The following is a 10,714-nucleotide window of genomic DNA, read 5'->3' as shown; positions in this document are numbered from 1 at the left end:
TATATAAATAGACAACGATTACTGATTTATAGTGTGCAGCTGTGGAGAGAAAATTATTGAAATAAAAGGAAAAGAAAACATCATGCAGGTTAAAGGAGAGAACATAAAGCCATACCACCTCAAATAAAGGCATGCAGAAAATAAAATACAAGCTAAAGCAAAATATCAGCAAAAATAGTCTTATTATAATTTGGTGGAAACATCAAACATGCATGGTGCTTGCGATGCATGCATGCTGTCTTTAGATGGTAGCCAGTTCAGGATTTGGAGCATCGAGTGGTAGTTTCCCAATGAAATAGGATTGGAGGCTAGCCAAGTAGAGATTGCCTTCAAACTCGACAGCTGAAGTGACAAAGGATATATATGTTGCATTAGGATCATTAAAATCCCTGATTATTTTGCCGTCAATTCCGTCAACTTTGACTACTCTTGCACCCCATCACTGCCCATGGGAAGGAGTAGGCTGATCAGCCCTGGATATGCATCCAACAGTTCCCACTTCTCACTGCAGTTTTGGATAGCCGTCACACCGGTGTGATTCATCTGCAGCATGCACCATAATTATTTAGATAATTAATTGCATTAATTCATGAAGAGATTTATTTCTTTTGTCCAACTAGCTCCTCCGAGCTCGAGTGGCCATTGCCCAACAGTAAAGTTGCTTGAAAACTACTCAGGCTCATGTGCTCAATAAGACCTTTGGAAAAAATATGTAACATGTATACCTTAATTAAGGCAATCCAAAAAGAGCCATCGGGGACAAGATTGATGTTATCAGGTTCACCTGGAAGGTTTTCAGCAAAAGGATCAATGTTCCATTGCGATTACCCTTCAGCCAATATCTTCTGCATCGGAATCTAAACCCAGCCACATCGAAAGAGAATTAATTAATTAGTTAAATTGTAGATGCACGCATGCCATATATGACTATTATTAACTCAATTGCAACTTACTTCCATGATTCACAAACGACCACAAAGTCTTCATCTTTTGAGAGCGCAATGCCATTAGCAAAGTAAAATCCCTCTTGCAAAACTATTGTTTGGTTCGATTTAGGATCATATTTGAGCAACTGGCCGTAAAATAAATAATTGATAAGAAGATATAAACTATAACATATGGCTCCCGCCGTAGCATGCATGCATGCGACGATTGAACGAAATGATCATCATTACCTTACATTTGGAACAATAACTACGCCTGTTAGTGAATAATAAGAATATGGAGGCAAAGAATGAAGAATATTTCTTAGGATTTGAGACGTGTTTGCACACTTTCCTTTAAGGTTTTATTTGCCCTCACCAATCTTGGTTTGCTATAGAGTTTTAATGGCAAATTACCCCCAAGATATATCAAATCCTGAATACAATCTCTAGCAAATAAGATTATATTTCCAGAATATATATGAAATCTGCAAAATCTGATTTTGATCTCATTGTATATGTTTTTTTTTTTTTTGAAGAAGAAGAAGATTGTAATTTAAAAGAATACAACCATTCGAAATGGTACTTCTTCAAAAATAATCTTTTGGTTTGAATTTACAATGATTAACACTTAAAATTTGCCAACCATTTTCTAGTTGACGCCTTTCTGGAAATAAACGGTTAGCCGTTTTCTCAATAAACGGTGAGCCGTTTTATTCCAGAATGTCAAATACGTTGCTCTTTGTAAATAAACGGTTAGCTGTTTTCTCAATAACGGTGAGCCGTTTTCTCTAGAATATAAAACATGCTCTCTGGAGATAAACGGGTAGCCGTTTTCTTAATACCGGTGAGCCGTTTTATCCAGAACAGCAAACATGCTCTCTGGACTTAAACGGTTAGCCGTTTTCTCAAGAAACGACAAACCGTTTTCGTCCAGAATATCAAACCAAAAAACATGAAAGATGTTACAATCTCTCTTACAATCCCCACTAGATTGTAATATTTTTCAGATTTATTAATGATAAACTTATACATACAAAAAGGTATCTTTCGATTTTAACCTTTAATTAGTTATTGTATTTCAAAGCATTTACAAGACAATAGTGTGCTAAGCATTAAACTTTGTCTCTTAAGTAAATACCGAAGATACATCACATATAAGCTATCCCAGATTTCAAAGTTTTGTTCCAACAGTTAGCACTATTCCGGCCTTGTGCTCTATCTTGGATTCATGAACATTTACAAGATTAAACCATGACCTTGTTAGAAACGGCACAATTTCTTATGTTCACTTAGGTGAAGTTTCAAATCATGTCTTTAGCTACTATAAGACTTGAACTTCATTAAGAGTAAATACTCAACCTCAACCTCGTAGCTATTTGCACCAAATATCTCGAATGGGATTATTTATTGATCGGTGCCAAACCAGTCACATAACAACAACTTGTTATTACCCATTTAACTATGGAGTAGCGATACAACTACTACATAGTTGGGTTCCCGTCGTTGGTGACTTTATTATGTAAAGGTTTCAATCCCATTCCAAAAGATGTATCCTTAACTAAGTCTCTTGAAAGACCTTTTGTTAAAGGATCTGCTAGGTTCTTATTAGTCCTAACATAAACAATATTAATAACACCATCTGCTATTAATTGTTTCACATATTCATGTCTCAAGCTAATATGTCTAGACTTTCCATTATACACTTTATTATAAGCTCTAGACAATGTAGCTTCACTGTCGCAGTACAAAGAAATAGATGGCATCGGTTGTGGCCACAATATTATATCAAATAATAAATTTCTTAGCCATTCTGCTTTTTGCCTGCAGCTGCAAGTGCTATAAACTCACTTTCCATTGTTGAATGAGTTATGCACGTTTGTTTCTTTGAAGCCCAAGAAACCGCTCCTCCAGCAATTGTAAAAATCCAACCAGAAGTGGATTTATTGTCTCTTGTATTGGTTACCCAACTAGCATCTGAATATCCTTCCAATACTTCAGGATAATCATTATAAAACAAACCCAAATTAATGGTCTTTTTAAGATAACCAAGTATTCTACCAATTGCTTTCCAGTGTTCAACACTAGGGTTACTCGTGAATCTTGACATTTTACAAACTGCAAATGCTATATCAGGCCTCGTACAATGCATAGCATACATCAAGCTACCAATAGCACTAGCATATTCTAGTTGTGCTACTACTCGGCCTGAATTCTCTAGTAATTTAATACTAGAATCATATGGGGTATTAACTTCTTTAAATTTCAAATAATTGAATTTAAGAAGCACTTTCTCTATATAATGAGATTGACACAACGAGTAACCCCCACTATGTTTATTCATTTTGACACCTAAGATAGTATCTACTTCACCAAGATATTTCATCTTAAATTGTGAAGTTAAATACTTCTTTGTATCATCTACTCCTTGCATATTTGTTCCAAAGATAAGCAAGTCATCAACATACAAGCATATAATCACTCCAAAATCATTCGTAAATTTAAAATATATACATTTATCAGCATTATTATGCTTAAAACCATGAGATAAAATTACCGAATCAAACTTCTCATGCCATTGTTTTGGTGCTTGCTTTAAACCATAAAGAGATTTGACTAACTTGCATACCTTTTTCTCATTTCCTTGCAAAACAAATCCCTCAGGTTGTTCCATATAGATTTCTTCATCAAGATCACCATTAAGAAAAGTTGTTTTAACATCCATTTGATGCACATACAAATTGTTCAATGAAGCAATTGCAAATAGCACTCTTATAGAAGTTAATCTAACTACCAGAGCATATGTATCGAAATAATCAATACCATTTCTTTGCTTAAACCCTTTGGCTACTAATCTAGCCTTAAAAGTTTGCAAAGAACCATCACTATTGTACTTTCTTCTAAATACCCATTTGCTGCTTATTGGTTTAGATCCTGGAGGAAGATCAACCAAGACCCATGTTTGATTCGACATAATCGAATCCATTTCATCATTCACCGCCTCTCTCCAAAAAGAAGTGTCTCTAAAAGACATAGCTTCACTGAATGTTTTTGGATCTTTTTCAATATTTAACAACAATGGTACTTTGTTAAGTACATTCTTTCTGTCCCCTTCAACCAAGAAGAGTAGTGCTTGTGATGAAATAAAATCCGGAGCTAAACTCTTTTCTTTCTTTTCACCTTGACTCCTCCTTAGTTCGAAAGATGTCATAGACTCTTTCATTTTATTATTGTTAGTGGAGGTACCAGGAGTACTAACATATGGTTGATCAATACTTGATTCTAATTCAATATTATAATCATGTTGAAATTTATTCTCAATAAATTCAACATCTCTAGATTCCACAATCACATTAGAATCTAAATCTAACAACCTATAAGCCTTGGAATTTTCAGCATATCCTACGAAAACACTTTTTATACCTCTAGCACTCAACTTTGATGACTTAGGGTCATGTATTTTATAAAAAGCTAAACAACCCCAGACCCTTAAATACATCAAGTTTGGTTTTCTTCCTTTCCAAATTTCATAAGGAGATATATGTGTTTTCAAAGATGTAATTCTGTTATGAATATGACATGCAGTGAGTAATGCTTCCCCCCACAAATTATTAGGTAGTTTTGCATTAAGGATCATAGAATTTATCCTATCCGTGAAAATCCTATTCTTCCTTTCAGCCAAACCATTTTGTTGAGGAGTAAATGGAGCTGTTCTTTGGTGAATAATTCCAAATTCTTCACAATAATTATTAAATTCAATTAAGAAATATTCACCACCTTTATCACTACGAACCATTTTGATTTTCTTATCTTTTTGGTTCTCAACTTCAGCTTTGAAAATTTTAAATTTATCAAAAGCTTCATTTTTTGTTCTAAGTAAATACACATAAGTGTATCTAGAACAATCATCAATAAAGGTGATAAAGTACCTCTTACCTACTCTTGTTAACATGCCATTATACTCACAAATATCGGTATGTATTAAATCCAATATTTGAGTATTTCGTTCAGCTTTAGGAAAAGGCTTCTTAGGTAATTTAGCTTGGATGCAGATTTCACACGTATGACCTTTAACATCATTGCAATTAATCAAACCATGCTTAGACATGTATTTCAAAGATCTAAAATTCAAATGTGCTAATCTAGCATGCCAAACATCACAAGACTCAACAATATAAGCTAAGTTGTTATGATTATTATTAATGCTGAGTTTGTACATTCCATCACAAGAATATCCTTTCCCAACAAATAATCCATTCTTTGAGATAATACAAGTATTACTCTCAAGCACAATCTTAAGCCCATGCTTACACATACAACTAGCAGAAATAAGATTCTTCCTAACGGAAGGTACATGAAAGACATTATACAATGTGACTTTCTTTCCAGAAGTGAAGTTGATCTCAACAACTCCTTTCCCTGCTACTATGGCTGCATTATTGTTCCCCATGAGAACCATTTGTCCTTCCGTTTCTTCTTTGTATGATAAGAAAAATTTCTTATCATTACAAACATGAATTGTTGCACCCGAATCGAGCCACCAATCATAGGACTTAGTTTCAGCCATATTGATTTCGGTAATCATGCCAATTTGCATTTCAGAAACCATAGCACAAATCTCTTCAGATTTGTTTTCAATGACATTAGCTTTATGGGAATTCACTTCTTCCTTTTTCTTCTTGAATCTGCAATCACTTTGGCGATGGCCTTTCTTACCACAAAAGAAACAATTTCCAGAAAACTTTTGTGTGCTGGACTTTTTGAATTTCTTGTCATTCTTGACCTTAAAATTCTTTGAGAATTTACTAGCTTCAACAACATTAACTTTAGTAGAATCATACTTATCCTTGGATTCGCGAGACCTAGTCTCTTCTTCAATTACCAAGTGTTTTTGCAATTCTTCTAAAGTTATGTTCTCTTTACTATGAAGAATTCTTTCTATAATCATTCCAACTTTGAGGCAATTTAGCAATAATAGCCCCAACTTGAAATGATTCAGAAATTTCAACTTTTAACTCTCGAAGCTTAGCAACAATAATTTGTAACTCATGTATTTGATCAAGAATGGATTTTGTGTCAACCATAATAAATTCAAAATATTTAGATACAAGGAATTTGTCAGTACCTTCTTTCTCCATTTTGTATTTGTATTCAAGAGCATTCCAAATTTCCACCGGAGAAGTCATAGAATTGTAGAGATCATACAATCTATCAGAAAGCGTATTGAGTATGTGACCCCTGCACATCAATTCATCATCTTCACGACATTTTCTTGCAGCCTTAACAACTTCGGTATCATCTTCTCTTGGTTCTGGAAATGGTTCCAATTTCGGATCAAGAACATATGCCACTTTAAGAACAGTAAGGAGAAAGAACAATTTTCCCTTCCAACGAGTGAAATTAGTTCCATCAAAACGATCGAGATGGACACTAGGATTAAGAAATGACGTTAAACTCTTCTCAGCCTCCATTTAGAACGAAATAAAACCTTAAAGATTGTTAGTGAATAATAAGAATATGGAGGCAAAGAATGAAGAATATTTCTTAGGATTTGAGACGTGTTTGCACACTTTCCTTTAAGGTTTTATTTGCCCTCACCAATCTTGGTTTGCTATAGAGTTTTAATGGCAAATTACCCCCAAGATATATCAAATCCTGAATACAATCTCTAGCAAATAAGATTATATTTCCAGAACATATATGAAATCTGCAAAATCTGATTTTAATCTCATTGTATATGTTTTTTTTTTTTTTTTTTTGAAGAAGAAGATTGTAATTTAAAAGAATACAACCATTCGAAACGGTACTTCTTCAAAAACAATCTTTTGGTTTGAATTTGCAACGATTAACACTTGAAATTTGCCAACCGTTTTCTAGTTGACGCCTTTCTGGAAATAAACGGTTAGCCGTTTTCTCAATAAACGGTGAGCCGTTTTATTCCAGAATGTCAAATACGTTGCTCTTTGTAAATAAACGGTTAGTCATTTTCTCAATAACGGTGAGCCATTTTCTCTAGAACATAAAACATGCTCTTTAGAGGTAAACGGATAGCCGTTTTCTTAATACCGGTGAGCCGTTTTATCCAGAACAGCAAACATGCTCTCTGGACTTAAACGGTTAGCCATTTTCTCAAGAAACGGCAAACCGTTTTCGTCCAGAATATCAAACCAAAAAACATGAAAGATGTTACAATCTCTCTTACAACGCCTTCTTCGCTAACCTTAAGCAAACCCTGATCGATCATATTGGGGGAGAAAAAAACATATTAAAGATGATTTTTAATTTCTGGTAATACACGTGCGCACATGCACGCACACTCACACGTACAATAATTAAAGCTTGAGAGTTAATTATGTTCCTCACTTTTGCATTATCGCACATAATGACGTCACCATCCTTTGTTGTTGTGAGTCCAACTAGAGATTGACTGTCTACATGCTTCCAATTAACCAATGTTTCATTATGGAGGATAATATACTTGACCCAACCATCTCTAGTAGCTGTATAAACCGCACCCTAACCACAATAGAAACATCCTCTGGGAGTCTGGTTGATTCACACATCCTACTTCAAGTTTAATCAAACCCTACATACCGGAAAAGATTAATCAACAACATTATATATATATACACACATACGACATTAATGCATAGATGATAATTAAGTAGCTCGTAATTAGTGTGTGTGTGTCTGTGTATACACCTCCATAGACGAGCTTTCGTTGGAGTTGGAAAGAAGAGAAACTGAAAATGATACTGTATGGGAGAAGAAGATTTGTAGAGTAAACGCTAGTAAACAAGCTGCGAGGAAACTCTTTCGGAGCCATGAGCTGCAATCTCTACCCAAGTTAGCAATGCTATTTAACTAGCTAGGTGTGCCTTTCCGCGACTTTATGTAGAAAATTGATGGAAGGGAAAAATACCCCTTGATTGGATGATAGAACTTCGTTAAATTAGTAATTAATAAACTGATAACCTTGATTGAATAATAGTTTTTGTTGGTCTCAATTTTGGGCCAAAGTGATAAATTAAAAATTCGTTAAATTTATTAGATATATAATATATTTTCTAAAAAAAATTATTTTTCTATAGGATCCTATTAATATGTAAACTAATAATTAACTAATTTGAAACTAAATATATATTGTGTGTCCATGATTTTCTTTGTTATACTGGTATAATGTTTTGCACATTTTATCAATCGTTATTGCTTTCTTTACATCTTTCAAATAAGAAGTCATTATTGTATTTTTTTTTTATTGTATTAAGAGAAATAAGGGAGAGATCAGCTTAATATATTGCCACCAAAAGGTATCCTTGGATGAATTATCATATAACTATGATCCAACCACGTAATCTAGTCAAAGCATTATCAAGTGACTGATTTACTCAATCTAAATCAAATCAAAATCGTATCATACAACTTGACAACATTACTGAATTCTCTAATTATACTACCTCTATAATTCATAAAAAAAATCTTATTATAAACGTGGTATTATTATTATAAGTCAGTAAATTATTGACGTATTGATAGATTGACAATTTTCAATTTATTGACACACTAATATTAACCAAATTAATAGATTTTTCTTCATCCCAAGACTATTAATTAATCATGGTTCTATTGTATACCCTATCATCATTTCAAGAATACCCATCCAAGAATACAAAAGTTAAGGTGATTTTTCCCTATTATTTATTAAAAATATAATGACAATTTTTAATTTTCAATATTAATAAATATCTAAAATTCATTAAAATAAAAAAAAGTGAAATAAACCAGTCACTATTATTGACAAAGTCGCTGCCTGAAGTTGTTAGGGAAAAATAAAATATACTCTATAATTACACTGCTAAGACCATTAGAATCCATTTCTCACGATCTCTCCAATGGTATTATTACTAACATCAAAAGATGAATGGAAAAAAACAAAATCAGTGCTTAAAACTGTGTTTTGCCATAACTTTACCATTTAATGATGGCGATTCGATGCTAGATCATGCTATGCTTAACCTGATAATGATAGTGGTGCAACATGACCCGCCACTATGAAACGACAATGTCATGGTTTGAAGCTATAGTGTTAAGTAGCTATTTGACTGTCTCTGATGATCTTTTAATATTAGTAACGACACCATTAGATAGATCGAGAGAAAATGGATTCAAATGGTTCTTGATATTACCTTTAAAGCCATTACTGGTGAATGTTTGATGTAGGACATGTTTAGAAGATTCTAGAGTTTATTTATTTTAGGACTTTTTTATATTTTTTATTTTAGTTAGTGGCTTATTAGGTATGTGTTTAGGTCATTTATTTCTAGTATAAATGTGATTTAGTTTTCCTATTTGAATTAGCTTGAAGAAGCAGTTTTACACTGTTATAAATAAGAAGGTCTTGCATAATTTAATTGAATTCAATTATTCAATTAAAAAAAAAACCCTTATTTCTATTTCCCATTGTGATTATTGATAACTTTATAAAATGAGAGTTATCATGACACTTTTAAACTTAAATCAATATTACTTAGAGAGTAAATGATGTGTTTTTATTACATTTTAGTTACATTTTGCCTAAGCATCTATTTTAGTTGATTTTTAATAAATTGAGTTTAGTTTAGATCATTTTATGCTTAGATTATGTGCATGATTGTAGGTGACCGAAAAGCTCAAGTTTTAGGAATCGAATGCTGCTGCAACAGCCTTGCAGAGATGACATAATAACTTGGCTGCAGAGAAATTAAAAAAAGTTTGAAACAATAAAAATGCTATAGTCGTTGCTGTAGTAATCTTGGAGCATTGACAGGCTAGATTTTGTGCGCAATAACTAAAAGATTGTGATATGAAGTTTCCAAAAATAGAGGATGCGCTTTACACACTTTTGGTTGCCCTAATCCCAAGTTATAAAAGGAGTACGCATGAAAAGAAAAGAGGGAACCGTCATTCAAGGAAAAATAACAAAGAAAAACATAAAATAATAGAGATTTGAGGGCTGCAACAGAAGATTCACAGAGGATAAGAAGGAGAGATCGCAAGATTAAGTGGACATCAACTCTTTATCTTCTTTTCTTGTTTTCTATTTATTTATGGGAATATATTTAATGGCTAATATCCATTTGTTTAGATTAGTATTGTGTTGATGAAGATTACCGTGCTAAATCATAACTCGATATAGGAAACAAAGCAAGACTAGAAGCAGAAGTAGATGGCATTGTAGCACTACTATCATTAAGAACATAATTTTGGGATAAAGAGAACTAAATAAGTGATGAATTGACAGTGACATATTCAGACACAATAGAAGAATTTTGAGATTGAAATAACTCTAAGTAAGGAAACTTTGACTCATTAAAGGTGACATGCCTTGCAATATAAACTCTATCTAACTTATTCAGACACTTAGATCCCTTATGGATAGAACTTTAATCAATTAAAACACATTTCTAAGCATGAAAATCAAGCTTATGTTGGTTGTAATGCCTTAGTAACAGGAAACAGGAACAACTAAAAACTCTAAGAAACTAATAATCAAATATTTAGGGGAAGGGGCTAAATTATTAAGCATTAATGTTGGCATGCTTCCCACGAAAAGGAGAGAGGTAAATGAGCTTCACCAAGGAGAGTAAAACCTATCTAAAAAATGTGCATATGTTTCCTTTCAACTACATCATTTTGATAGTGAGGATGTGGACAAACTATATCTAGTATGAATTCCCTGTTGTAGTGTTTTGATAAATAAGGAGAACTATTTTTCAGCATGGAGCATAGAGTGTTTGGAGTGTTTGAATGTA

At 33.1% G+C, this 10,714-nt stretch overlaps 1 pseudogene; it reads right to left on the bottom strand.

The window, feature by feature from the left end:
- Positions 1 to 241: 241 nt before the first annotated feature.
- Positions 242 to 10,135, bottom strand: LOC18050420 (annotated as a pseudogene).
- Between the last annotated feature and the right edge of the window lie 579 nt (positions 10,136 to 10,714).

This window comes from Citrus clementina, unplaced genomic scaffold, assembly GCF_000493195.1.
Source record: "Citrus clementina cultivar Clemenules unplaced genomic scaffold, Citrus_clementina_v1.0 scaffold_2, whole genome shotgun sequence".
NCBI lineage: Eukaryota > Viridiplantae > Streptophyta > Magnoliopsida > Sapindales > Rutaceae > Citrus > Citrus x clementina.
Note: the sequence above shows the minus strand (reverse complement) of the source record. Positions and strands in the feature narration are given on the sequence as shown.